The sequence below is a fragment of the Hippoglossus hippoglossus genome, chromosome 3, assembly GCF_009819705.1.
Source record: "Hippoglossus hippoglossus isolate fHipHip1 chromosome 3, fHipHip1.pri, whole genome shotgun sequence".
Taxonomy (NCBI): Eukaryota; Metazoa; Chordata; class Actinopteri; order Pleuronectiformes; family Pleuronectidae; genus Hippoglossus; species Hippoglossus hippoglossus.
The window spans coordinates 8,192,163-8,220,131 of record NC_047153.1 but is presented as its reverse complement, the minus strand read 5'-3'; the positions used below and the strand labels follow the sequence as shown (position 1 = coordinate 8,220,131).

Below are 27,969 nucleotides of genomic sequence, written 5' to 3'. Positions count from 1 at the left end.
ATAAGAAGCTTGTTTAAAAAGAAAAAGATGAAGGGAAGTCAGGATGTGAGAACAAGCTCTGGGTGTCGGAGGAGAACTCTTATGCTTGATAGCTGGTCTAGTGGCTTTAGCTCAGGTCTCACACAATTTTGAGAAACGATATTGGGCAGGAGGTGAGGTTCACCCTGGACAAGTCACCTGCACGGCTGACATTTAGAGACAACAACCATTCACAGTCACAGTCACACCTACGGACAATTTAGAGTCTCCAGTTAACTTAACCTCAGTCTGCATGTCTTTGCACTGTGGTAGGAAGCTGAAATACCCACAGGAAGCCCACACAGACACAGGGAGAACATGCAAACTCCACACCATGCCGCCCTCTATGAAAAGTATTTCCAAAGCCTTTACATATGATTACAGCCATTAGAATCATCACAACTAAGACGAGACGGGGAGAAATTCGGAGGAAGGGATGAGGTTATAGCGATGTTATGGGAGATCGATGTTATCAGAGGACAGAATCCATCGATTACAACTGTTGATGACAGTTGATAAGAGTAAGTAATTCAGTAAATAGCAATATAAAGCTGATTGATGTACATCTGTTTGAACATCGGCCTGGAGCTGCATTCAGTATAGTGTTGCTGTGTCGTGTGACTGTCAGCCCATATGGAATATTGAGCAACGGTCACTGCTATACATATATATTTATATATATATATATATATATTGGCTGATATATCGGTATCAGAATTGTTTTACCCTCTAATATTGGTATCAGCTGGGCTCTAATATATAGATAAGTATGTTTATGGTGTAAACATACGGGGAATCACCAGATACAAATTTGACATTTGGTTAGATTTTGGTTGGTTAGATTATTTTTATGTGAGAGGAATGAGGAGAAGAGGGAGAGGAGGAGAAGAGGAGATGAGGAGTGAGACAGACAGAAGAGAGAGAGCTACAGGAGAGGTGAAGAAGAGGAGAGCATCAGATAAAATGGAACAGACACAGAGTTTGTCATAGGTCAAATTTGTCACAGTTCAAAAGGAGCCCAGTGGAAACAGAAGCTTTGAGACGGCGTTGGTCAATGTTCATAACTGAATGAAGCATCGTCAGCATTTCCTCCCACATATTTGACTGACTCATCCAAGTCAAGGCTTTTATTCCTTCTCAGGGTTTAAAGGTGAATGAGAACTCAGATTGAATCAGATTATTTACTTACTAAAACTGGATTTATTAGTTCCAGCTCTAACTTTCCTGAAGACTACGAGTAGCATAAGTCTACAAAATGGAGTAGTAGAACCACTTAAAGGGAACAATTAGGAGATTTAGAGAATAAAGTTATGATTTTAGGCGGGAAAAGTGAAAATATTGCAAGAATGAAGTCGTAATTTTAGGCTGTAAATGTTTTTTTAGGGTAAAAACTTTTAAAATGTTTTATTATTCTCGTAATACACATCTTAATCCTCGAAATCCTCGAAAACATATGCCTACAGTAACAAAAATATTGAGCGCATACATTAAATGTCTTATATTGAAGAGAGTGTTATTTCCACATCTTTTTAAATTATGAAGCATGTAGGTGCAACACAAATACTGCGAGAGCATCAAATGGTCAAGGCTGCACAGCTCGTATTCAGACACTGTGCCTTGAAACAAGCTGCCAGGAATTCTGTAAGGTTCTGATATCACAACTACACAGTCACCGCCCTCAGACACTGACCCCACCCGCACCTATTATAGTCTGTTGGTTGGTTTTAACTTTATTAACATGACTCAAAGCTAAGACTCACTGTAGGGTGACACGCACGCACACGCACACACACGCACACAAACCTAAACTCAAAACATGTCTTCACCTTAACATTGAATGATTTATGATATGAGGATATGCTTTTTGTCCCGAAAATGAAGATAAGTCACCACACCCACACGCACACACACACACAAAGTGGAGATGATTCTCATGTGAAAAAATTGGTCTGTAGTAAATATATTGTACTGCTCTGGCAACACTGGTTTCTTCCTGGTATGCCATTAAAGGAAATTTGACTTTGAATTTGAATGTAGGAGTGTATGGCCTGTGGCAGCGGGGGACTACTCTATCTCACTAGTCTGCATAGTAACAGGAGAGAGAGGGAGGCCTGCTTTAACCTTTCAGCTGTGTCAATCTCTCCCTCCCTCCCTCCCTCCCTCCCTCCTTCCTTCCTTCCATCCCTCTCTCTCTCTCTCTCGCTCTCCCTCGCTGGTCATACATTTTTACTCACAATCTTTTGTAGTACAACTAGAATCAGCTCTTGAGCAGGCGCACGTCGTGTTGTCAAAGCGTTTTGTTATGGACAAAAGGAAGAAGCGGGAAGCAGTGACTTGAGTGTTAACGGTACAGTGTGTGAATCTCAGTGGTCTGGAAGTAAATGTGTTTTTCCCTGTTTCTCACTCGCAAACACACAGAAACTCTGACGGTAAAAAGAGAAATGGAGACATATTTACCAACTTCGGTTTGTGCGACTGGCCAACAGCCTCTGTCTCTATGTGTGTGTGTGTGCGTGTGATTCAGGCATCTGATTTCTACCGCACAAGGCAGGTTAGGATACACTCTGTCCAGGCACGTCTCACACCTCAGCACACACACACATGCACAAACACACACACACACACACACACACTAAGAGCATCCATTCAGGTGTTTGCGGAATCCAATATGTGCGATGATTTACTTGCTCTTGTTTCTCTCGCAGCCTCCTCTGTGTCTCTGCCTCCATCTGTTCTTCCCTCCATCTTTGCATCTTTGTGTCCATTCTCCTCCTCCTCCTCCCCATCCATACCTCTTCCCTCACTGGCCTACTTTCCCCATCATCATCAGCATGGAGAGACTTCTGCCTCTTGACAGCGTATTTAATGTTTAATGCACTTTGATTTCCACCCAGACACTTACGAGCCTGAGAGGAGAGGAGAGGTTTGATAAGAGAGTTAAAGGGAGAGAGACAGAGGAAGATAAGGGACGGCCGTGCTTGTGCAGGGCCGGGCTTCTGATGTGAAAGGCGCGTGTGGGCAGGGGCAAATTTCCAGTGGGGGTGGCAGGGGTGGGGATGGGCTGACCTGGATACCCGCACGTGTGTGACATGTAATAACATACGAGTGTTTCAATCGGAAACCTGTGTGGAGATAATATCACAGAGGGATAAAGAGCACATGAGCTCTGCCGCTGACTCATCAAAACTGCCAAAAACTTTTTAATTTAGAGGCTAAACACATTGGTGCTGATTGATACCAACTTTGTGCTGTTTTATTCAACACGTTATTAAAGATGCATCGCGTTTCAGACACTGTCCACTTCGCCTGTCCTCAGAATCAGCAGCTGTCAGCGTTTGTTTTTGATGCAGGGGAAAACTTAGACAGTCTAAAAAGTTTAATTCTGGTAAACTCTCAGTTTATATTAAAATTTCGTTTTGTAATATGTATATTCCATTCTCTATACTGCTTGTCCTTTAAAGGGTTGCATGGGGGGGGGGGGGGGAGCTTATTGAGCCATAGTCCGTAAATAAAGATGGACGACGTAACAGCTCCCCAGAAGTGAAGCCAAAGCATCTTGATGATAAATCCTGCCTCCTCCATGTTAGCAGATGGGAAATGGGCCAAACTAAAAAGTGGAAGAGGACATTTGTTTTCTCAATTTTCTTATTCGTCCAAGACAGTTTCTCTGAGACTTGTCTTTCCTCTTTATTAACAGTCTATGGATTAAAGTTTTAGGTTTGGCGTTGGTTGCCTCCCACCAATACACCGAACAAAGAAGAAGAACTTTTAGGTAACTAAAATGTATTAGTTAATTAATGTTGTGAGAACGTCCCCGTCAGCTGGGATCTTACTTTCTCATGCTCTCATACACAAATATACACAACAAAAACAACCAAATCAAATCTATTGGCAGCGTGTGTCCACTTACTGTATGCTACCACAGGAGGCCACGAGAGGGGGAAGGGATGTGATGATACAGTGTGTCACTCACACACAGTTTATTTTATTTGGCTCCTCAAAATCTCTTACGTCACAGAGAGTAAAAATCATCACTGCACATTTTCTGTTCTCGTGGCCCAATTACCTCTATGCTAATTTTGGCTAAAGTGATTCCACTGCCTCATGTAGAGTAACACAGAGAGAGTTGACACACTTTTCAGACCAACCTTTCCCCCAAACCAACAGGTAAACACTCACACACACACACATAAACACGCTGGTAGAGGAAAGTACAGAGACACGCACACGCAAGGGCAACACACGCACACAACCCGCTGAACTCTGCAAGCCTCTTCTTTCTGTCTCTCATGTCATCATTTGAAATTCCGCTTTAAGTGCCTCTGTCTCTGTTGCTGTTGCAGCCTGCTATAAAACATGCATGCAGGACTTCTTGGTCTGTACATCACAGCCGGCTGGATGGCTGGCATGCTGGCTTTCTGGAGACGATTCCTCACCTGTGCAAACTGGCCTCTGGCTTTTTTCCATGTTGTTGTGGAAGTTCTGCTAGAGCTGAGCAGTTACGCCAAAAATAAACTACACGGGTTCTGCAGCTCATATCATCAAGGAGACAGTATTGCCTTTGTAAAGCACAGACGAAAGCAGATAGGTAGTCACTGCTCTAAAGTTTGTGGTAAAATATGTTGACACGTAAACACAGAATACAATAACTACTGTGTTGTACAGAATACGAAACTTTGACAATGTAATTATTATTTATAGGTTTATAGTACAAAATGATTACTTTTATTTTTCTTACATGTAACTTCCATCATTTAAAGTCGGACGGAGACACTTCATTGATTTAACATCATTTAAACAGCTGTTTAAATCACTGTGTTGCTCGGTTTTTCAACTGTTTCTTTAACTTTTAGAATATACAGACATTGGCTAGCATTATTATTAGATTACTTTTACCTCCGCTACGGAGGTTATGTTTTCACCCCTGTCCGTTTGTTGGTTGGTTTGTTTGATGGTAAGCAAGGCTATGCAAAAGCTACTGGACGTATTTCCACTCACTTTTAAATTTTGGTGTGTGTCCAGATCAGGGGGCGGATTGAGGATTTTCTTCTCACTTGACACCAGACATGTTTAGGGGACTGAATTCTTTAAGTGCGAGCAATTTGGAACAGTATGATTGAATTTAAGGGGACTGTTGGGCCTTGGAGGGGGTATGCGCTCTAGTGAGAACCATTCCAGTGTTTATCAGGTGTATTTTTATGAGGAAGATATACATGGTTTTATTTACATGAGAGGTTGTGTGTGAGTAGAGCAGGAAGCAAACATGAGTCAACTACAACTACGAGATTGAACTGCAGAGATCAAAAGACAAAAAGACCTAAATTCAGCACATAATCTTAAAATAGTGAGGATTAATGTAAAGTTACATTATGTAGATCACTGGTAATTCTGAGTCACTGACTCATATCATTGCATTGCAGTGTTTGTGTTGTAGTAAAGCTTGATTCTGTGTGACTGTGTGTGACTGTGTGTGTGTGTGTGTGTGTGTGTGTGTGTGTGTGTGTGTGTGTTAATGTGTGTGTCAGCCTCCTGTGACATTGCTGTACTGAACTGTCCTGAGCTGCTGTCATCTCTGCCTGGAGACCCCATGATCATCACTGTTCCCCCAAAATCTTTGACAGATGGCTGGGGACCAGAGAAACGAACACGCTCAGCGATCTCTCTGGGTCAATGTGCATGTGTGTGTGTTTGTGTGTCTGTGCAGTGGACAACTCTTTTATCTAGTGACTCCAGCATATAGCACAGTGTACCTCACTTTATTCTTTGTGTACAATTACATAACAATAGACTTTGAAGTCACCACAATAAGATGTTGTTGGCTCTTAAGGAAATGTTACATATCCAGTCACTCAGGAGACGGTGTGAAAAACAATGAATGAACCATAACACATGACCTCTGCTGTTCTTGTGTAGCTTTACATGAAGTATAAAACAAGGTTTACACATGTTTTGAAATGAAATATTAAGTAGAGCTAAAAACAAGGAGTTTATCAATATTCTATTCTGATTATGATTTTAAGTATTTATTTAAGCAAAACTGCAAAAACAAATGAAAATCAGACCTCGTTCTCTGAGAACTTAACATTGGCCTTTTCTGATTTACATTAATAAAAATTATTACTTGAGAAACTTAAATGTTCATTGGTGTGTCAGCAACTGTGGGGTACCAAGGAAGATGTGGTTCAGGTTGAAGCATAAAACAGGACATTAAATAACTGTCTAACTCTTAATAAATAAAACTTGTGAAAAATATGAAGTGATAGAGATAAAGTGATGTAGATGACTATAATGAGATTTTTAAAGATTTATATGAAAACTTGAAGGGCACTCGGAGAGCGCATACCTCCACCAAGGCTGAGTGTCCACATTATCACATACTGCATGTAATTGTATTGGGATCAGATACATCTGGATCTGCACCAAATAACACCTCATAGATATACTCTCTTCATATGCCTGATTTTTTTTCATTAAGATATCTGAATTATATCTTGGGAAATTCACAGAAATGTGGAAAAAACTTGCCAAGAATCTGCCTCCTTTTTGAATGTGCTTCACAAGTTGACCCAGACCCCACCTCTCCCCCAGGTTTCAAGTCAATCGGTTCAGTAGTTAATACGTAATCCTGGTGACAGACAAACAAACAAACAAGAGGCAATTAAAACATGACCTCCTTGGCGGATGTAATGAAAGTCAGTGACGTCTAATCACTTTGACGTAATAAACACAAGGTAACAGTTTGCTGCCGGTTTAGATCCAACTTTAACTCCCTACAGCAGAGAGACGACACTGTTAATCTACAAGTTTCGCCAACATATTTAAATTCTACAGTTATTCTAGAACAGTCTTCTGTTAAAAAGCTACATGTTTTTAGACCTATTTACTGTATTTTGGAGGGACAGACAGGTGGATGGATAGATAGACGGACTCTCTCTCACTCTCACTTTCCGCTCAGCATCGCAACAGGGTCCCACGCTGAGACGCTCACAGAGGGGTGTTTTTGTACTTCGCAGGGGTGCTGTTGGCAAAGAGCAGTCATGTTACAACAGAAATTTTAAAAAAGAGGGAGAGAAACAGAAGAGACGGGAGAAAAGAAGAATGTTAATGATGAATGAGCACAAATAAGAACCATTTTTGGTTCATCTAAACACGAGAAACAATAACTTTACAAAGAAATTATGATGAGTCTTTTTTTCATCCTTCCTTAATGTCTGCTTCATTACTGTATGCTACATTAGTTAAATATACTGGAACATGCACCTAAAGGTTATTGGAATCCAGTCGTTTCTCCCTCGGCTCAGCAGAGTTGGTGATACTACCCCAACGCTGGAATCACCAGAGCTGACAGTCGTCACACAGTCGGTATTAGCAGATGACAAAAATAAGATGGGAAGCCAATTATATCAATAATGTTGTGACCATGTGCTTGAGCGGGTTCAGAATATGGACAGCAGAGATTATGAGTATCCGCTGGGGATTTAGGGCCAAAGCACGGACAGTTTAGATGATTCTCAGCTGAAGAGCCTCTGGATGGACTTAGTATAAAGTATCAGCGTAAGATGGAAACAGATGGAGTCAGGAAAAGCTTAGGAGAGGTTGTCTGCTGCTTGTTTTAAGGACTGAGCTGCTCTTAAGGACTTCCTTGGAAACAGATTGTCCCCGTAAGAACCTTAGCACACCGTAAAGAAGAGCCAGCCTAATTGGACTACTAGCAACCCCTGCTTTGAAACATGCTCACCATACTGTGCAGGCATATGTGTGTGCGTGAGAGACAGAGAGAGAGACACTGCTGTACAGTTTTTCTACAACATTAAAGTGCACGGACAAGCTTTACAGATTAGGCAAAATTTGAAACAAGCCTCGTTCCCCGAGTAGCAGCAAATCTGTGCTCATTAAAGAAGTATTGGTTGCTGATATACAGTGTTAAGGCGAGGTAAATTAATCCAATTTCACAGCAGGCTGGTGAGAGGTGAGGACAGCCGAGCCAAGGCTGCACTAATTAACCATATATCTGTCACTATCGATCGTATCAGAGGGCCCACCAAAACCTACCAGCCTCTTCTGGATCAAACACAAAAAAACATGCGTATACAGTATGTACTCCTAAACTGAGCAGCTACAACCTCCACAAACAGCCACGGTCTGATACCAGGACGCACCAGTTCTTTCCATACCTGAGCCATAATGAGTGGGAGTATGTGCCTTGTGTAGGCTTTTGCATGCGTGTTATATGCAACTGTGTCCGGCTTGATGACTGCGCTAATGCACCTTCGGATGACAGACCAGAGATGTGCTAGCAAAATGCTGCAGGCTAGCACAGCTGTTACAGATAAGGGGAGAACGAGAGAAGAGGAGAGGAAAGAGGAGAGAAATGATGGAGTGGAAGAAATTGAACTGCAACAAGACACAGAGTCTATAGGCAGCTCTGAATAGACTGAAATTAAACACAGTGGTGATTTGAGGCAAATAAAGATGGTTGACGCGTCTGCACTTTCTGCCGCTATCCAGAAATTAAGCCAAAATATCCCAGATATGAAGGCAGACATCTTGCGGCAATGACGTTATTTATACGAGTCGACGTATAGTAGCAATCGGGATGGAGCCGTGGTATTGATACACGCGCATGAACAATCGTGAGTCAGTCCCAGCTGTCAATCACGATGTTCATATATCATCAAAATAACTAATTAAAACCAAACTCACAGGAAAACACTTGAACAAACATCGGTGTGATAAGAACTACCTAAAATGACAAACCATCTTTGTTTGACGTGTACTTTTTAGTTTGGCTCATGTCCCATCAACTAACATGGAGGTTGTAGAGTTTTGAGACCTATACTGCAGCCAGCCACTAGGGGGCAATTGAGATGCTTTGGCCTCAGTTTTTCAAGAGCAGTAAATCCATGTTTAAACACAGTCTATGATGCAGATGTTAAGCAGTTTTAACGTTTACCGCGTTCAACTTAAGACGTTAGCATGATAGCTTATTAGCAGTTAAATAAGCTATCATGCTAACGTCTAGCAGACAAAGTACAGCACAGGAAATAGTATTTACTCTCTTAAATAGCTTAAAAGTTGCTACAAAGGTTATTACAATTAATATTCTATGGCAGATATATCTAAGGTAAGAGCAGAGAACAAAAATCGTTGTTTATCCAATAGAATACAGGACTGATACTGCAGATTCAACATGTGTAAAATAATTACAGTTTCCTGACAGATTCTGCTCCCATTCTATGATAGTAATTATCACCACACAGTCAAATAATTACAGTAGCAAGAAATTACAATTAAGCGATTGTGTGATTTACCGGGGACTCCCCATCACTATTGTGCCTGTGAGTGTGTGTGTGTGTGTGTGTGTGTGCGTGTGAGAACGAGCCTTACCCAGCAGATTACTCCACTGAGGCCAAGTCCCTACAGATGACATGTGATAGCAGATTAATAGCCTAACATATTAAAGTCACAAACCCTATTATTTCCCCCTGTATCTGTGCTTAATCAATTAATATCTAACAGCTTATTCACCAGTCAGAGATCCTCTGCGCCACCTTCAGTTTAATCTAAAATTAATCACACTGATTATAAAGTTCATCTTTTATGTAGTCCATTTACAGTTATGCAACTTCCTGTATTGTAAAACTGCATTTAAATAAAATATATCATGAAGAAAAATAACCAATTAATATCATCAATATTATTTACGCTGAACACACGTTGATTCATTTATTCTACTTTATTTTATTTGACTTTTTATTTTATATTTGCTCAAATTAGGGAAAACATTAATCTAGATCATACACTGCAAAAACTGCAGATCTAACAAAGTGTAATTAGATTTATATGATCTACTTTTAATCTATATTAACTAGTCGCTCTTATTTTTTGTATAATTTGAATATTTAGGTGCTTTGTCAGGAAGATTCTCGGACTTATTTCAAGTAAATGTCTCTTGCCTTGTCCTGAAAAGCAACGTTGACTTTATTTGAGTTATGTTTAATGAGATACAAATAAAGGAGGTGGTCCCCTGAAGAAAAAAATGCTCATAACAGTACATTTTAATTATAATAATGATAAAATCCAATGCAAAATCTTTTAAATGAAAGTAAAGATATGTGACATTTACATAGAATATATAAATACAATTAAATAGAAGAAAACAATTGTGTGACATTGAGCCCTGATTGAATGGGTGAGCAAATTAAGAGGAACTGTTGTTTCCAGTGTTACTTTAATGACATGTGGTCTGTTCCGAGGCAGAGATTGGACGATTACTAAGCACCACACAGTGATACTGACGGATTCAAACCAAGTGTCCAAGCAAAGCAGACCTTTTAATCAAAGTGTGTTAAAGTGAAGCAGGGCCATCTGGTTCGCAGTGGATGAGAAGCAGTGATCCTGAGGATGATGTGACCCCGGCTGAACCTTCGTGCCGTGCATTTACACCATCTGATGTGTTAGTGCTGCAGTGCGGCCTCAGTCCCGAGCGCACTGATCTTATACAATCTACATGGCTCATTATGACAGAATATAGCAAACGGCTTAATGCATGTCAACTTTGGCAGTTTGGGGCCATGTACCTTTCACACCACTGAGCCCCTAACACCTCTTTTACATCAAATTAGCAGGTATATGCAGGTTTTAAAAAAATGGATAAACCTGCTAAAAAAGATAATCGACTCCTTTCCCATTGCCAGTAGAGGAGTTTGCTTTCCACCGCCGAGTCATGTTCAATGTCATGACTGTGCTGTAAACCGAGAAACACTTTGTTCCAAAGATGTAAAAAACCCAACAAGTACGCAAACAGTCATGGCTGCTCACACACCAACGTCAGGAAGTTCAATGCGCATCATAACTTTACGTCAGAAAAGGTGCCGCATCAGCAGATAGACTCCCGAACTGAAGAAGAAGAATGAATGCGTTTATGTCTCATCAGTGGCGTTCAGAGCCATAGCCAATAAAAACCCTTCTACTGCAGAGTCATGTGACCCGGGAGTGAATACTGATTTGTATCCATTCCCATTGCAGACAAAATCCAGATGTTAGCAGATGTTTGTGGGTGTTTTTGACCAGTGGAAGTGAACAATTCTAGATGACTGATGTTCTGCTGTTTCAGAGGTTAATTTATCTTTCCGTCGCTGGTCTCTGGTGTCTCCTGTTAGGTTAGACGTCTCACAAGAGGGGGTCAAGTATCTTCTTTTCTGTAAGATCTATAAAACACTCTATACACACACCTGCATGAACGTATAGACACGCAAACTCTCGCTCAACGCCAGATCAAGACACACAGATGCACATATCCATGACCGACGCTTAGATGTCCCACAGAAACTGGCCGTCCTCTCATCCTCGGGATAAAAGGGGAGATAATGCATTATACATTTCCTGCTCTCTTCAATGGTTCATTATAGTACAGTCAGACTCTGCCTTAAACAGGTTGTTTCTAATGAGACGAAGATGGCTACACAATCCCGTCTTTTTCATTCAAGTGTAACTCTGAAGTCATCTTCTGGTCGTGTCTCCGCCTTCTCGTCCAAACTCGTACAGACGCCAGTGGTTTTCAGTCAAAATGACCAAATGGTTTATTAGAGTGTTTTTAAGAGCATTTCGCCCCCCCCCCCCTTGCATTTTGCTTCTGTAGATGAATATTTATAACTGCAGTGAACTGTGCGCTCATTATTTACACCACATTACAGTTGACTCTTTTGGTTTTCAAGATTGCTTTCTCCATCTACTGTATGTGAATCCAGGTAAAAGCCATTAATCCTCACTGGTTGATTACAATAAATCTATAAACATCATAGAGAGATTTTTTAAACTTTAGAACTGTTAATAGTTTGGATAGTTTTTTCACATCAAAACACTCATAAGCTGCTTTAACACACACTGAAGTCCACACATTTTCCTGAAATTTTCCTGGGGCGCTGTATGTGAGAAAGAAAATGTTGCTCCAGACTTTTTCCTGGTAAATTATCCAGAAAATATCTGAGTGAGCCCACGCTCTAATTAGTAGCTTTGAATGCAAACTTGTCAAATGCTGCACTGCAAACAGTAAGTTCATCTCTCACAAGCGCATAACACCACACGTTTTAGCCAATACAGACAATTTTATGATAAACACGCAAAACTTTCAAATTATTTATTTGCCTGTCACACCTGATCCTTTTTATGTTGTTGCTTGAAGTCATTGTGCAAAACTTTTTGGAAGTTAAAACAGTGGTAGACAGATGTCCTATATGTCTATTATAATTATAATATTACAATAATCTAATATTCAAGTCCAGTGCATTATTATAATGATGGTCTGCAGTTTTTCTATTGGCTATGACTTGGTTTTACTACTTGCTTCTCTCGTTCTCATGTGATTCTTTCTTTGTGTTGCTTTATTCCTTGTGAACAAAGTGCACCTCCATATGTTTTTATGGCTAGACTCCATATGTTGGGAGTACTCTGAGTCAACTGTATGTTCTTAAAGCCGGGGTGAAATGTGACCAGGGCTGTGGTTTTAAAGCCTTTGAACAGATTTAGACGGTAAATACCTTACTTAACTCCACAGTAAACAGATAGATTGGATAGGACTGACGCTGATCTCGTTAGGTTGTGTCCTTTTGTAGGAGAAGCAGGATTGAGAGCAGGATTGACCTCAGAGCTTGTTAATGTAGCAGCATGAAAGCCCACTGTGGGAGGTTGTTTTTTCATTTGCCTTTAATTTCTGACTCTGCATTTATCCACATCTTATACTATGATTTTTTTAATTGAAGAAAGTGGTCATTTCTATATAATTCCATTTTTTTTGGTTCTTTAAAGCTGAATTTCAGGTTATATCTCATAGCAAGCTGCAGAATGCTTCACATGTAAATTCTTAAAATACGTGGACATTTCGTAAAAATGTCAGCGTGGAGGATATCGTAGTAACTTGAAGTAACGGATTGCAATCAACGTAATATCCCTCGTCTCACACTATTCATACAAAGTGTAGGAAAACCAACGGTGGCCTTCAGGTAACATTAAAACACAAAAGGCTCACACTAGTTCACACTAGTTCATGTTTTTCTTCTGAGCTAATGTTGAAATGTGTTGGAGCAACATGACCGACTCTGGGGGAGAGGATGTACTCAAATACACATTCATAATAAAGGTCTCATTCTAACGAAACAGGAAGACAATCTTACTTTCTATCTATCTACATACAAATAAACAGTATATATATAAATATATGTATAAAAAGGAATGTATATATACTTATTTATATAATTGTATTTGATTTCTGCCAACATTTCTAAATCCTTTAATTTTAAGTTACTCTTAGACATAGATGCGTTATAGCACCTGCCATGTATTGTCTCCTGTCTTATTGTTGTATGATATTGTTTTTCTTTAGTGCTGCCAAGAATTGACAACTGATTTTTGGAGCAACTCTTTTGTGAGTTTGACTCTGGGCCTGCTCTGGTAAAAACTGCTTCCAGGAAGCAGCCATATGCTCGCTCTCCGAGTTTGACACTGACAAAAGCTTTCGCTGTCTCCCGCCCACTCGGCCTGCCCTCCACACTTCCAATAGACGCCCGAACTGCAGCACGTTTGCAGGATAACACGGACGAGAGCGCTCCAGGGCTTGGGGGCTCACCAGATTCGTTCAGAGTCACAGTAGACTCAGTGCTTGTTAGCCTGTTAGCCTGTGGATATTATTCCTGCTGCCTGTGGAGTTTGGAGACACTCGTTGCTTTTATTGTCGCCAAGTCATTTCTGCTATTGTGATGATACAAAAAATAAATGAGTTGGAAGACGCTTGTTTATTTGCTGTGAAAAAAATACACAGTGTAGCATCAACGCAAGTCAGTAAAGGAAACCACATCTTGATTTCATGTGTTCTCAGTATAAAACAGGATAATGAAGCATAAATTGATTTTCTTCCACTTAAATCAATACCTACACATCATGTACATTTACCCTTCACTCTTCAGGCCTAGAAGGTGCACAACACCAACTCAAGAACTCCAAACAGGCCTATTTGAAAATATTCATGTATTTAGAGGTCCAACCCCGGGTGTACCAAGGAAACGGAACATATGACACCTACTGTTCAGACTTTTGGACCAATTGTAGGAAGCTGAGACAGCATTAAACAATAGAAGAAGAAGAATGCAGCATGCAGCAAGAACTATCAATCTGTCAATCCTTTCCGTGTCCGGGCCGGGTGAGGTTTCCCGTGTTGAGTCAAATTAAGCCGCAGGCTCCACTGCATATGATGGCACAAGTAAAAGAAGAGAAAATCAGATAATATATAAGTGGAATGTGCTGAGTGCAAATAGGACAGTTGTTGGTTGATCACAGGCTCTTGTCGCTTGTTTCATTCCAAAGCATCTATTATGAATACGAATGTGCTTTTACAAATATATATATATATCCTCTCTGTTGTTATGTGGTATGTGTTTTATCATTTTTTCTTTCAGAGGACGATGCTCTACAAACCAATCAGTGTCAAGTATAGGTAGACACGTTCTTTAGTGGGCTCCCTAAATTACAATGTGAAACAGGATCGAATGTAAACTACGTGACAAAGGCAAGAACCTTAGTTCAGACTTTCAGGTGTGAAAATGCCCTTAAATTTAACAAGAAATCGTCTGGAAAATAATTATTAACACCTACAATTCAGTGACAGCTATTCAGTTATAACATGCTCACACATGCGCACACACACACACACACACACACACTACTCTGGTGAAATCTACTTTAACTGTGGGGATTAAATGCAAGTGAAATCCCCGGTGGGGTTTAAATTTTGTGTTTTTGCATCACCAGCTCCTTCAAAGCTGTCAGAATCGTTCAGTAGATTCCGGAGGTGATAATCCATGAGGCCATCCTCTGCCAGCTCTTCCTAGATTCAAACTGTGCACTTTGTTTTCCTCTGATCTCAGAGGGGTGGAATTGTCATTTTTATAAAACAACAAAACCTTTCTAACCTTTATGTAGTTAGTCTATTAACAACATCTTTATGAAACATTAAAGAAATGTTGGATATGTGACACACCATTATCATCCATGTGTTTCCTCCGTTTATTCTCCTTAATAATTCTTATGCTCTGCAGTTTGCAGTAGTGTCTGCTAGTCTTACCACTATGTTCCTAAATCCCACTTAACATGACCTTAACTGACAGATTAACAAAATACGTAGCCTACTGTACAATTACAGCGAAACATTTTTTAAATAGCAGATATAAATACATTAAATGGTTTGTTCCCCCAATAAAATATGCGGCATGTGGAGTATTTTGACCTAAATCGCATATTAATATCTAAAATATTCAGAGACTATTTTGCGACATCGACATACGGCAGTTACCGAGGGTTTGCACGCCCTGGGTGTGAGTGTAAACAAGATGGCCGGCGCTACGAAGAAGTCACTTTTTTGGGGTGAGGGAGAAACCGTAGTGATGCTACGTGTTTTAAGGGACATGGATATAATGACGTTTTGAGATGGGTGCAAACGTTGCAACAGCGATATTTTCAAAAGGGTTATAGACCCTTACGTAGTGGATGTAATGTTGAGGTCAATCATAATCAGAAACTGTCTAATCTCGTGTTGACTAAATGATTCTATTGGTAAGTTTAATGACTAATTGACAACTAAAATACCACAGTAACTGGTTAATCTGATAACATGTAGTGACCATCCTGTCTGAATTACGTCAACGCCCACCTGTCAACTGTTCGTAACGTCGTAAAGTTGGCGTCACTGCAGCCAACTGTGGTTATAATTACGCAGAGTCTCTAGAGTCTATACCAGGAGGAGGGAGTAATACTGAGTATTGTTCCATTGGATATTATCCAGGACCTGCTGGTCTTGGCAAAGACCGACTCTTAAAACCTGATTGTTTACTAATCGATGGTATTGTGAGTACTTCCGGCCCTAATACAGCGTTGTAGTTTTTATTTGTCCAAAGAGGAAACCGGAGCTAGAACCATTTCCTGACAGAAGGCTCAGAAAAAACAAAACTACAAAGTGCAAGAAAATGACCTCACACCAACATTATGGTTATGGTTATCTTCCCTTGTGGTGGCTCAGATGCTGACTGGCTAATAGACATCGGTATCTGGTCAGCTGAGGAGACGGAGCAGAGACAATGCGATCATTACAGCTGGTTGGCTTCCAGGAGGCAGTAGATGAAGTGTAGACAGAGGAAGAAGGGATAAAGAAGGAGTGGTGAAGGGAGCAAGAGAAAAAAGGGTGATGGTGGGGAGAAGATGACAGAAGGAGATAGAAGAAGGGAAACTGTTACCATTGTGCATCTGCGGTGTGTGTGTGTGTGAGTCTCATGTTGTGGGGATCTAAATTTGTTTAAGTAGTCCCATTGTTATATTTTAAAGGGTAAAGCAAATACTAGTTATGGTTAAGGTTAGCGTAGTTTCTGGGAAATGAATGTTAGTCAATGCATTGTCGTGTGAGTGTGTGTGTGTGTGTGTGCGGGGGCAGTGTGTAAGAGAAGAGCAATAAGGCCGTGGTTCTTCGAGACTCACTCTCACTGTCACATCAATCAGACTACAGCATCACACACACTCACGCACCCAACACCACGGCTATATCTGTGCTCTCATTAGTGCAGTTGTGGAAAATATGCCACAGAAGTCAACACAGGAGGCTGTTTTAAATTAAATAATATAATGAAAATGCATTCTTGCCTTGACTTACATGAACAGTTTGACGTTTTGGGGAAATGTGCGTATTTGCTTTCTTGGTGAGCGTCAGATGAGAAGATCGGTACCGCTCTCATGTCTGTGTGGTAAATAGGAAACTGAAGTCAGCAGCTAGGTAGCTTAGCTTAGCATAAAGTCTAGAAGCAGGGGGAAACAGCCATCCTGGCTTTGTCTTAACAACATTATCCTTCCTGCTTCTCAGGTGGCTAAAGAAATTTCATACAATCTGACTCAGCTTTGGACAACAGGAACTTTTAGGGTTTGTTTTCGCACCTGAATGTTCCCGACCAAAGTTCATGTGTGTGATGTTAGCTCTGCTTTCACGTTGGAATTTAGGGAGCGCACTAAAAACCTTTGTATGACAAATGCAAATCCTGTCGTCATCACCGATGTGAGCTGCGTCTACATATGTACGACACTGAGTGGTAGGAAGACGGGTGTGTTTGATGAGGTTATGCTGTCAATTTAGTGTGTGGGGGGGGAGAGTCCTCAGACGTGGTGTTGACACTAGTTCAAATGCACCAAATGAACCTCCTTGTTATTCAAACATTATATTGTCAGAGGCGAAGAATGCAAGCATCATTCGACCCTGGGCAACTCCGTCTCTTGAGAGGCCACTTAGGCTTCTGCTTTCTTTCTTCTTCTATTCTTTGATGCCGTCTCTACTTCCTACAATTGGTTCCGAAAGTCCAAACTATCCAAAAAGAGCCAAACCATGGTTCAGTTTGATCCAGAGCAGGAACACCTCTTTTGGTTCAAATATGTTCACATTCAACTTTTGATTGTTGAAAGGTCAATTTAAACACATCTAGTGTTTGGAGAGTGTTTCATCAAATCTGTTTATATTTTAAGCATTATTTTTTAATTGCGGCGCATTTCCCCCATCAAGTATTTAGTTTGCTCTCTAAGACAAAATACCCAAATTACTGTATAAACTGCATCTCAGTGCAAAATGCCAACAGCTCACATTGCACTACCTCTATTAAATTCTGTCAGCAACTGGTTGTGCCTCTCTCCCCACCTACTGTATGAGCCAGTATACTGGGTACGAATGTCATCGTCAGGAAAAAACACTAAACTGCTGGGTGTCACGTGTTCAGGAAAGAGAGCCCCTGATTTTAAAGGTGAGACAATACGTCCTAATCCCTGGGTGGGGTGTGGTATTAAAAAAAATCCTATTCCTGGCACTCAAGTGAATGGTTAAAAACAAAAGGCCTTTAATGACTGTGGGCTAGAGCATTATGAAAATTCACCAGCGCATATCACCATGGAAAACATGCCCTCCTCAGGGTATGTGGGGAAAGCATATGTGCCAATATGTGTTGGAATGTGAGACACACGACCCCTTTAAACCAAAAATTACACTTACATTTTTCTACAGATGAAACAAAAGAGATACAATGCGTTATCATTGTGGGTATTTTCAAAATGTCTCTTTTAAGACTAGATCATTTGGCCTTGTTTTCTTCCCACTAAAGCTCTGAATCTTCAGCTGAAGCCGGCAAATCTTACAAATAGACTATGTAGGGAAATTCAGACAAAACAGCATCAAATTTTAAAGATTTGCACAGGTACTTGGGTTTATGCAAAAAGCTGCAGTGTGTTATTTATAATGCAATGACAATATGGGTACAGAATATATTATAGTTGTTGTCTTTCGGCATCAGCTCCTGGGAGGGGATTCAATCAGGGGCAGGGAAGATGTAAAATAAAGGAGGCTGAATTTTTGGGTTAAAAATATCTGCGTTTTGTGCACAAAATATATAAATAATCACAAACTTAGCATACACATTAATTTTATAGTCACTGGTACACACATTCAAACACACAGACACACACAGGGCTACAGGGTGTGCCCAGCATCAGCCAGAGTACTCTCTGTGCCTGTTCTCTTTCTCCTGGTGCCCTTATTGGTTCTTGTCCAATCTGGCCATCCAATCACATCAGACAGAGCGAGTCTGTGCATAGACTTGCAAATACTCTGCGGTTGTACAACAACACCCTACAACCACCACCATTATCTCTGTTTCCTTATACGTCTGTTTCTCATTCGGTTATCCTTTAAAAGGTGATGAATGTCATGTGGTGAATGTATATTATTCTATTCTCTTCTAGCTACAAATAATTTATATCCTTCTCTCTCTCTCTCTCTCTGTATGTATATGTATATATATATATATATTCTACCTTACATACTGTACATCCTGATCCATTCTATTAATGTCGCTTTGCCAAATGCATCTGTAAAAACTGTTGTTGTTTTCCTGAGCCTGTCATTTAGTCGAGTAGAAGCTTATAAAGCTGTAGTGAATTATTAAGCAGGGTGAATTATGGGGCTGGAGCGAGAGAGAGCGAGAGAGAGCGAGAGACAGAAAGAGAGAGGAGGGGAGAGAGAGAGAGAGAGGTCTGGACAAAAATAGGTCAACCTAGCAGTGGCAACCCAGGCAAGTAGAAATGATTCTCACTCTGAGGAGGAGCTTTGTGTGTGTGTGTGTGTGTGTGTGTGTGTGTGTGTGTGTGTGTGTGTGTGTGTGTGTGTGTGTGTGTGTGTCTGGGGAGGGCTGCATATTTGTCAGCAGCTCACGGTGTAATGCTAATTCCGATCAAAACAAAGCAATTTAAGAGGAAAGGTTTCTTATAAAGGTTTCTATAAAGGAAAAGCTAAATGTTAACACTCGAGTAGATCATGAAGTCAAGTCCAAAAAGAAACATCAGCATAAACACGTGGGAGTTAAGTAATTGATTTGTGGGTTGTGTTTAGAACTTTTACCAACTTCCATACAAAATGTGTCACATTTGGGGTTTTACATTTCATCCTATTATATACATTTTACACCACTACATTTATATGACAGCTATAGTTACTAGTTACTATTGAGATCATGAGTTTATATGAACAAAAACATATGTTGAGGTATAAAAAAACAAACAAGCACCTTTTCCACTGGTAAAAAAACTCACCATCACCCATCTATAGCTTTTGTCTGCAATAGAAATGGTTACAATCAGCATTCACTCCCAGGTCAAATGAATGTGCAGTAGACACAGGTTTTACTTGGCTCCAGCTGTGACGTAAATGTGACACTACTGCACTAATTTGAGAGACAGCCAGGTGAGAGAGGGCCTCAGTCCTCGTCCGTGACGTCGAACATGACGCATCAGGGGAAAAAATTACAGAACAGCAAGCTTCTCGACTGGCAATGGGAAAATCGCCTTTTTATAGTTGAAAAGTCACGGGAAGCCTCTTGCATACCTGCTAATTTTGGTGTAAAAGAGGTTTTGGAGATGTCTTGTCATCTTTCACATGTCTAAGAGTTGTACGCAGTTTCACCAAATAGACACGTCCCCTTTGAACTTCTCAGAAGGTTTCATTTAAATGATTGTTCAATACGTAAAGACTTAATATTATCCAATATTTCACAAAATCTAAAAAATGTACATCCCAAATTGAAAACCGATTTACTTGTACATGTCATTCATCATCTCACAACACATCAGATTTATCAGGATTGCAGGCGGGAATTTGATTATATCTGTTACACCTGCACAAACGTTCACTTGGACTCAAGAAGGACGACCTGATGAGAATTTAGTGGTCAAAGGTCAAGGTCACTGTGACCTCACTGGTTTGGCCTCGCAAACACGATATCTTAGGAATGCCTGAAGAGAATTTGTTAAATTGGACACAAGACGTTAATGTCGACTCAAAGATGAACTAATTTGATTTTGGACGAAGGTTGAATTTGCCATTCAAATGTTGGAAGTCTCTGTGAACATGTAACTCAAGCCTTCGTACACTAATCATGACAACATGCAATTACTTTCATTAAATCTCTTCAAATTCTCCACAATAGACACTATATGTGTCAGGACAGACATGGGTGTGAACAGTAATTTCCCTGTTTCACGAGGCGTTAATTCTAGTTCCACTTATTTAACTTTTTCATAGTAACATCTTTGGCTGCATTAACTCGAGTGGTTCTGGTGTGATTATGAACAGCTTTCAGGTTTTCAGGTTTACAGTCCAATGCTTTAAAACAGCAAACTGAGTTTCTTTCTTTCTGGACCGTGTTTTGTGCAAAGGGTTATTGCCGCATTGAACATGAAAAGGTCAAACTTAAAAAAAAATGTCCTAAAGCATGGTCTTGTTCAAAGTATAATTCAACATTAATGTTTAATGGGGCAAGGCATGACATAACCATGGAAATTAGCCCCAGAACATAGAACACAAAAGTTTGTGGCTGTACTTTGTAGTGTAGTTTACAGCCAGAACTACCACTTAAACTCCATAAAGGAAAAGAAACTCACCTGCAGTCACCTTCTTAGTATTACGAGAAGGTGCTATGAGGACACAGAGAATTGTTTATGAATCCTGTAACTGAACAGATAAAATGTGAAATTGCATCTTTTCTTTTCCAGTTTTTTTTCCCATGACCTCAGTAAACCTGCTCACCAGTGTACCATCGTTTCATGAAAAAGAATAAGTCGCTCTTAGACTCATTACATTATTTTTTAAATCCAGTCAGACTGCAGAATTCAGGTCTCTGATTTACCATCTATATATAATCTGCTGGCTTCTATGGCTGCTGCTCAGATCATAATGCAGCCTGTGCTATACTGCAGCACAGACAGTTCAGCGAGAGTTCAGGAGGAAGCCAAGAGTGTTTTTTTGTTTCGTAGAGTGATTTCACTCTGTGATCAACTTTTTATCGTTGGTGGAAACATTGGCTGCAGAGAAAGAATCCCAACATCTGAAGACCCATGTGTCCTGCAGGGAACTGATCCACCAGTAAAGTTACCAACAGGCGAGAGTGTTACCACCGAGCAGTGTCACCCCACCCTGTGTCAGAACGAGTGTGTGTGTGTGTGTGTGTGTGTAGGTACGAAACCTGTGTGTGTGCCTTTGTGTGTCTGTGGCTATATGTGAGTACCCATTTGATGAGGATACTTCCTTATCTGTGTATGTGTGCATCTGTGGAGGGGTGAAGAGGTTTATGTGTGTGTGTGTGTATGTGTGTCTGTAAAAGTGAGAGAGAGAGAGAGAGAGCGCGAGAGAGAGAGAGAGAGAGAGAGAGAGAGAGAGAGAGAGAGAGAGAGAAGCATGACCTACATTTGGCAAAGCTCATCGTATGAGCATGAAACTGCCTAACATCACCCCAGAGCTCCTCAGCACAGAGCCACACGATTGGCTGCTTTCAGCTCCAGCCTGACAACAGCACTGGCATCACCCAGGGGGAGGGGGAGGGGAGAGAGAGAGAGAGAGAGAGAGAGAGAGAGAGAGAGAGAGAGAGAGGAGGGCACAGGGAGGAGGTACATACATTAAATTGAAAAGAGGAGAAGATGCAAATAGACGATTGGGTAAAAGGAGAAATAAGACGGAGAGTGTGAGAGTGAGGAAAATGCTCCAATTAGAGACAGTAATGCTTGTGTGTGTGTGTGTGTGTATACTTGTTTATGCACATTTTGGGAACTCACAGTTACATTAAAAAGGACACGCATCCATTTGCAGACAAAAAGTTGGTCCCCACAAGGTACAATATTAGTTTATGTAGTAGGTAGTGAAGACCTTTTTAGCATCTGAGCTCTCTGACGATCTGATGGTCTCATGTTCCACCACTTTCATCCAGATTTGAAAATATCTCAGGAACCGTTTGATGGTTTGCCAGGAAATTTAATAGACATTTGTGGTTCCAGTCCCAACAACTGGACCCACCTTCATGTCGCCCTCAGGATGAAGCCTCATAGTGACTTTGTTGAACCCTTCGATTTTCCTCTAGTGCCACCATTAGGTTACATTTTTTAATTTGTGCAATGCTCTCACAAAATACCTGTAAAACTAATAATACTCCTATGAGCCTTATCTGTTCTTTGTGTTTAGCACTAATTAGCAAATGTTAGCACGCTACCACACTAAACTAAGAGCAGCTAATATGGTTGTCAGGCTGCATTCATACTACTCCTTGTATGTGTGCGCATACATGGCCAATAAAGCTGATTCTGATTCTACTACATTTTAATTTGAAATCTGCGTTTTCAAACTAAAACAAGCGTTTTGGCTTCTTATCAGTTTTAAACCATCATCCATTCTAGCACGCCTGAAAACACATATCAAGTGCCCGCTCACGTACACTGGGCATGAGCGTGCTGGTGTTAACAAAATTGTTGTTGTCACCAAAAATAACATCTCATCTCATACACATGAAGCAGTTGTATCATTGTAGAATGCAGAATTTAACTGCACAACAGCTATTAGCAACGCTTGTTGTTGATTCTCCTTGTTGCATTCTGCACTGGTAGCCGAGGGTAATGCCGGGTTGTTTTCTGGGGGTCATGTGATAGGAGCCTGACGAATAAGCAAAGGCTACGTCGTGACCAAACGAAGTGTCCAAGTCATCGTTTCCAAACATCTCTGTTTCTGCCCGTACAGACTAATACGCATTCCCGGAGTTTTCACACTAAAACGGAAGCAGCAGCGTTTCCAGACGTCTCCATTCTCGCAGCACTAACAGTCTGGAGCGTAAGTGTATCTGTCGCAGAGTTGTTGGAGTGTGGTTGTAGCCTTAGTCTTAATTGGTGATGGTAAAGGTTAGTTTTCAGACCATGTTAGACTAACGGCTGGGGTAGACATCATGTGGTTATTTTAAGAAACAAAATGAGTGTATGTGAGTGTATGTGCACATTTGTGTGTTTGTGCAGACTTTGGTGTCTTTGGTCATGTGTCACAATAGAGTGGAAGATTTGTGGCATTGCACCTCTAGAGCTGACACACACACTCTCTCTCTCTCTCTTCTGCCTCTGTGTCCCATTCTGTCTCTCTCTCTCTTTCCCTGAGATCCCCAGGCACACAGCATTATGGGAATCACTCTGGCACTGCTCTCGCTCTTCACAGCTTTAATCTTTAAGTTGTTTCCATAGAAACGACTACATTCACTCAGTTGACAACTGTCCAATTGGTTCCAAAGCTATAGAAGAATGCCCTCGCTCAACATAAACCGCCTCCACAAACCAGCAGCGGAGGAACGTCTTAGTCACTGTAGAGCCACTGATCCATTGATTAGAAATAATGAAGAGTCAGTATTGATGACGGCAGGCACACGGGGCCACAAATAACTGCATCCAGTTGATTTTTGTTTCCTGGAATTATCCACTGTTCAGCGCAGCTATAAGTTCTAAGGTATGTCAATAATTCAATGACACCGAAGTAGAGGCTCCCCTGCATACAGGAGACAAGCCAATCGACATTTAGCAGGGGATGCGTTCAGTGAGCTCACAGCCCAGCTTGGGTTATTTCAGGTTGAGGCAGCAGCAGTAGATCCCCTCCCTGTTATCAGGTTCAGCATGTTGGTGTTTCCTCAGTCGCCTCAGAAGCCCTTTATCCTCCCTTCTCCCTCTCTCAGTACATATCGCTGTCTGTCTCTCAGGAAATATATGCTTTTAATTTGAAAGGCTGGATTTGCAAAGACAATTAATAGGCTCGCACACACAAAGATGTGCATGTACCTGCAAACTCACTTAAAAGGACACACACACACACACACAGATGTGCATGTACCTGCAAACTCACATAAAAGGGGGGACACACACACACACACACACAATGACCAGTGGTAGGAGTCTTCCACGACACATGCACAGCAGGAGATCCCCCCCTCCCCTGGCATATGTGCCGGTTTCCATGGAGACACGCAGTTAAAAATAACATGGGCGATGGCTTGTCTTGTGCCATTCCACCAACATGGCTGAAGTATTCACAAACACACATTCTATCACTCACACACAAGCGCACACACACACACACTGTTAGAATTAGTATAAGTCGCACACACACAGAACAATATGAAAACACACACACTCTGCCACCATCATTATTAGCATGATAGTTGCATTTATTCCCACCCTCCTGCCACTGGTCTCTTCAGTGGCAGAGCAGTAGCAGGACGCCATTTATCCTCATCTGTGGCCTGAAGCAGTCGGTGTGGAAGCACAGACGTCGAGAGAAACAAAGGATTTGTGGGTTCTATTCCAGCCATTGAGGTTATTCACTAAAATCTATGTTACTTGTAGTAAGTAAGTAACTTAGAAAAGCAGATTAATGTGTAGTGTGACACTTACCTGGCATAACATTTAATCCGAACCCAAAGACCCCTGTGTGTGTGTGCGCGTGTGTAAATCAATGTATTTAAACAAATACGCAGTTTAAAAAACAGGATCGACCAAGTACAATAGAATAGAAACATATTTCCTCTGGTTAACACCATTCTTTTATTCCCCTCCATATTTCCTTCACTGATTACTGCCTCTTTAGGAACAATGCTGCAATATTGATGAGGGCTGGGGAAATACAGAAGCCTCAAAAAGGTTGAGCGAGGAAAGGAAGCCCTACAACAACATGAGATAATAAAACATTGAACTCCCGCTGCTGCTTTTCTCAGCAACCGCGTGTCGACTGACACAGAAATGTATTGTGGTATTTTGACCTGTTCAGTTCATCTTCGTTCGCCGCACATATTTGATAAACTCCTCGTTTCTGACGGAATATTTTATTTTTTATGTAAATTTAGGTTGTGAGGATAGAGGGATTGTACGTCGTCCGTGCTGTTAAGTCGTTTGAGACAAATCTGTGATTCTGAGCTGTAAAAAAGGGACTTGACTTGAAAATTTTGATGACAATGAGATTTGAGAGCTTTCGGTGATTAGGGCCGGTGCCGATGTTGAGGGGTTATAAACAAAAACATATGTTTTTCACAGTGGAATTATGTCTTGAGCTGCCACCTGCTCATAAGCTCTACTCAGACACCGCCCCTCACCTGAATCCGGGAGATTTTCCTGTTGTTGTGAACGCATCTGACCCAGAGAATCCCAGGCTGTGATCTTCACATTGTCTTTTTACCTTTTTCTTATCACCTTTTAAATTATTAATTTACTTTTTTTTATTGTCCTTTTACTGCTTTTATGGCATCAAGTTCTTATGTGACATAGTATTATATTTATTAAATATATTTAAACACAACTTTGTTTTAGAACATTGCACCCTGCTGATGGTTTTCTCTTGTATTTGCATTTCTGATTTGCTGTCAAAGCACTTGTAAACTCTGTTTTTAAACCTGCTATATAAATAAAGTTTATTATTATTATTATTATTATTAATTGTTAAAGTCCGGACCCCATTGTTTGGAGTTCATGTCTGAAAACGGCTTTACTGACTGTATTTCAAAGATGTAGACGAGAAGATTCAAACAACTCGTGTCTGTACAATAGCAATAGCACGTTACCTTAGCTTAGCATAAAGCCTGGAAACTGAGAACAAGCTAGCCTGGTAACACCGGTCAACAACATTCAGTTTGTGCAATCCACAAACGAAATAAGTAAACAGAAACATAACCTCAGGCAGAGTTAATGAAACCAGCGGATTGAATAGTTTGGGTAACGAATAAATAAATAAAATATAATATATTAATTGGTGCATTTTGGAGGTGGTATCACATGAGTCGATTGCACAAGAGAAGTAACAACTGTCTCATCTAACCTTTAAATAGGAGAGAAAATATGTTGGACTGAAAACAAAGTGTAAAATAGCAGCAGAGGTTCCCAGATAATGATGTTTTCACAGAATAGTGTCCTGATTTTTACCATTAAGACATTATAACAGCTCAGTATGCACACTGGGATTTGTTTGTATGTTGGATCATCCCTCCAGTAAATCTTTCTGTCGTATAGAAACTATATGATAAACATATGGCAGCACTTGTAAATCCAGCCAACATCTCAGCTGTGTGACTCAGGCCACACACACATGTGGCACAGTATGTTGTTGCCACACACATGCACCGTCTCTGACTTTGTGTCGTGTCAATTCTGTGCCACTAAGGGGCAGTACAGGAGCACTTTGTGTGGAGTCTGTTATTATTGGGTAAACAGTGTGTGCAGAGCCAGGAAATAATCCCTTGAACATTTAACCTGCTGTTATGTTGTTGATATTTTCTCTGGCTCGTCGGGCTCGCTGTGACGTGGCGGCTGCTATAAATAAAACTTTTGGCTGTGTTGTGAGACACTGTGGCTCGCCTCTGCCTGCGCTCACAGACAGGCCTCAAACCCGAACACTGGAGAAACGTGCCCTCGTTCGCTGTAACGCGAATGTTGTGCAGGTCAGAGGGATTGAAGAGGAGGAAGAAGAGGAGGAGGAGGAGGAGGAGGAGATGAACAATAGTGCAGGTGTGCAGCCTGAAAAAGAAGGGATGGGAAGAGGGAACGGGGCAGAATGATTTATTAATGTTATGAGGAAGAAAAGAGACAAAGAGAGATAAATATTAGGAAACAGAAAGAGAGAGAGGTATTTTACAATTATTCATTCATCATCACTTTTTATGTTGAGGTTCATGTGCAACAAAACAAGTTGAACTAGAATTGCACTCGGTATCGAGCGTAAACTTCCGCCAGGACCCAACAGTCCCGTTAAATCAAAACTGAGGCAATGTTACGTTTCTCAGCTACACGTTGGTGCTAATTAAAGGTTTTTAGCCTTATTTGTTACAGCGGCTGAAAATAAGCCACATTTAAATCCACTAGATCCAGTTTTTTATATGGATCAATACCAAATTGTACAACGATACAAACCCACTAACATGTGGGAATATTGTCATCAAGGTTCACACATAATTTCTCAGGAAGTAGTTAATGGATCTAGGTAAGAATTATGCATGTTTTGGGGATTGATATGTATTGAGTGAATGTATTGTACAATTTGGTGCAGCTTGACTGAATTCAAGGGAATAAAAACTAGCAATGTTCATAAAAACAGATTAAAAAACCCTCCTTGATCAGCCCCCTGATCCGGATCCACACCAAGATTGAGGAGTCCTTTCCCGACCCGTACCACATCTTTCCACAATCACACTTTCATGACAATCCGTCCTTTAGTTTTTGTGTGATGCTGCTTAACTAACAAACAAACAAAAATACCCTGGCGGAGGTAATCGAGCTAAAAGGTAAAAGGACACGTGAGCATGATCTCTACATAAAAAGCAAGTCTCTGGGAGTGTGTTTTAACTGACTTTAAAGATGATGCTAATGAAGTGATTTGGCCTAAGCTGCTCGGACGGGACGAGTCATTAGGGCCCTTTCCAAGAAGCTCAGGTTCCTGTACAGTGGAAAGGTCTGTGATCCTGCCTGATGTTTCATAGATCACTCAACAGCACAACCGACAAACAACCCCAGGGACCAGAAGCTATTAAAGGCCTCCCAGCAGTCCTGTTGAGG

At 40.9% G+C, this 27,969-nt stretch overlaps 1 protein-coding gene across 4 annotated transcripts in view; it reads left to right on the top strand.

The window, feature by feature from the left end:
- The window catches only part of nhsb (Nance-Horan syndrome b (congenital cataracts and dental anomalies)), a 51,019-nt gene that overhangs the window by 4,531 nt on the left and 18,519 nt on the right, over positions 1–27,969 (top strand). The gene's annotated exons all lie outside the window — the stretch shown is intronic.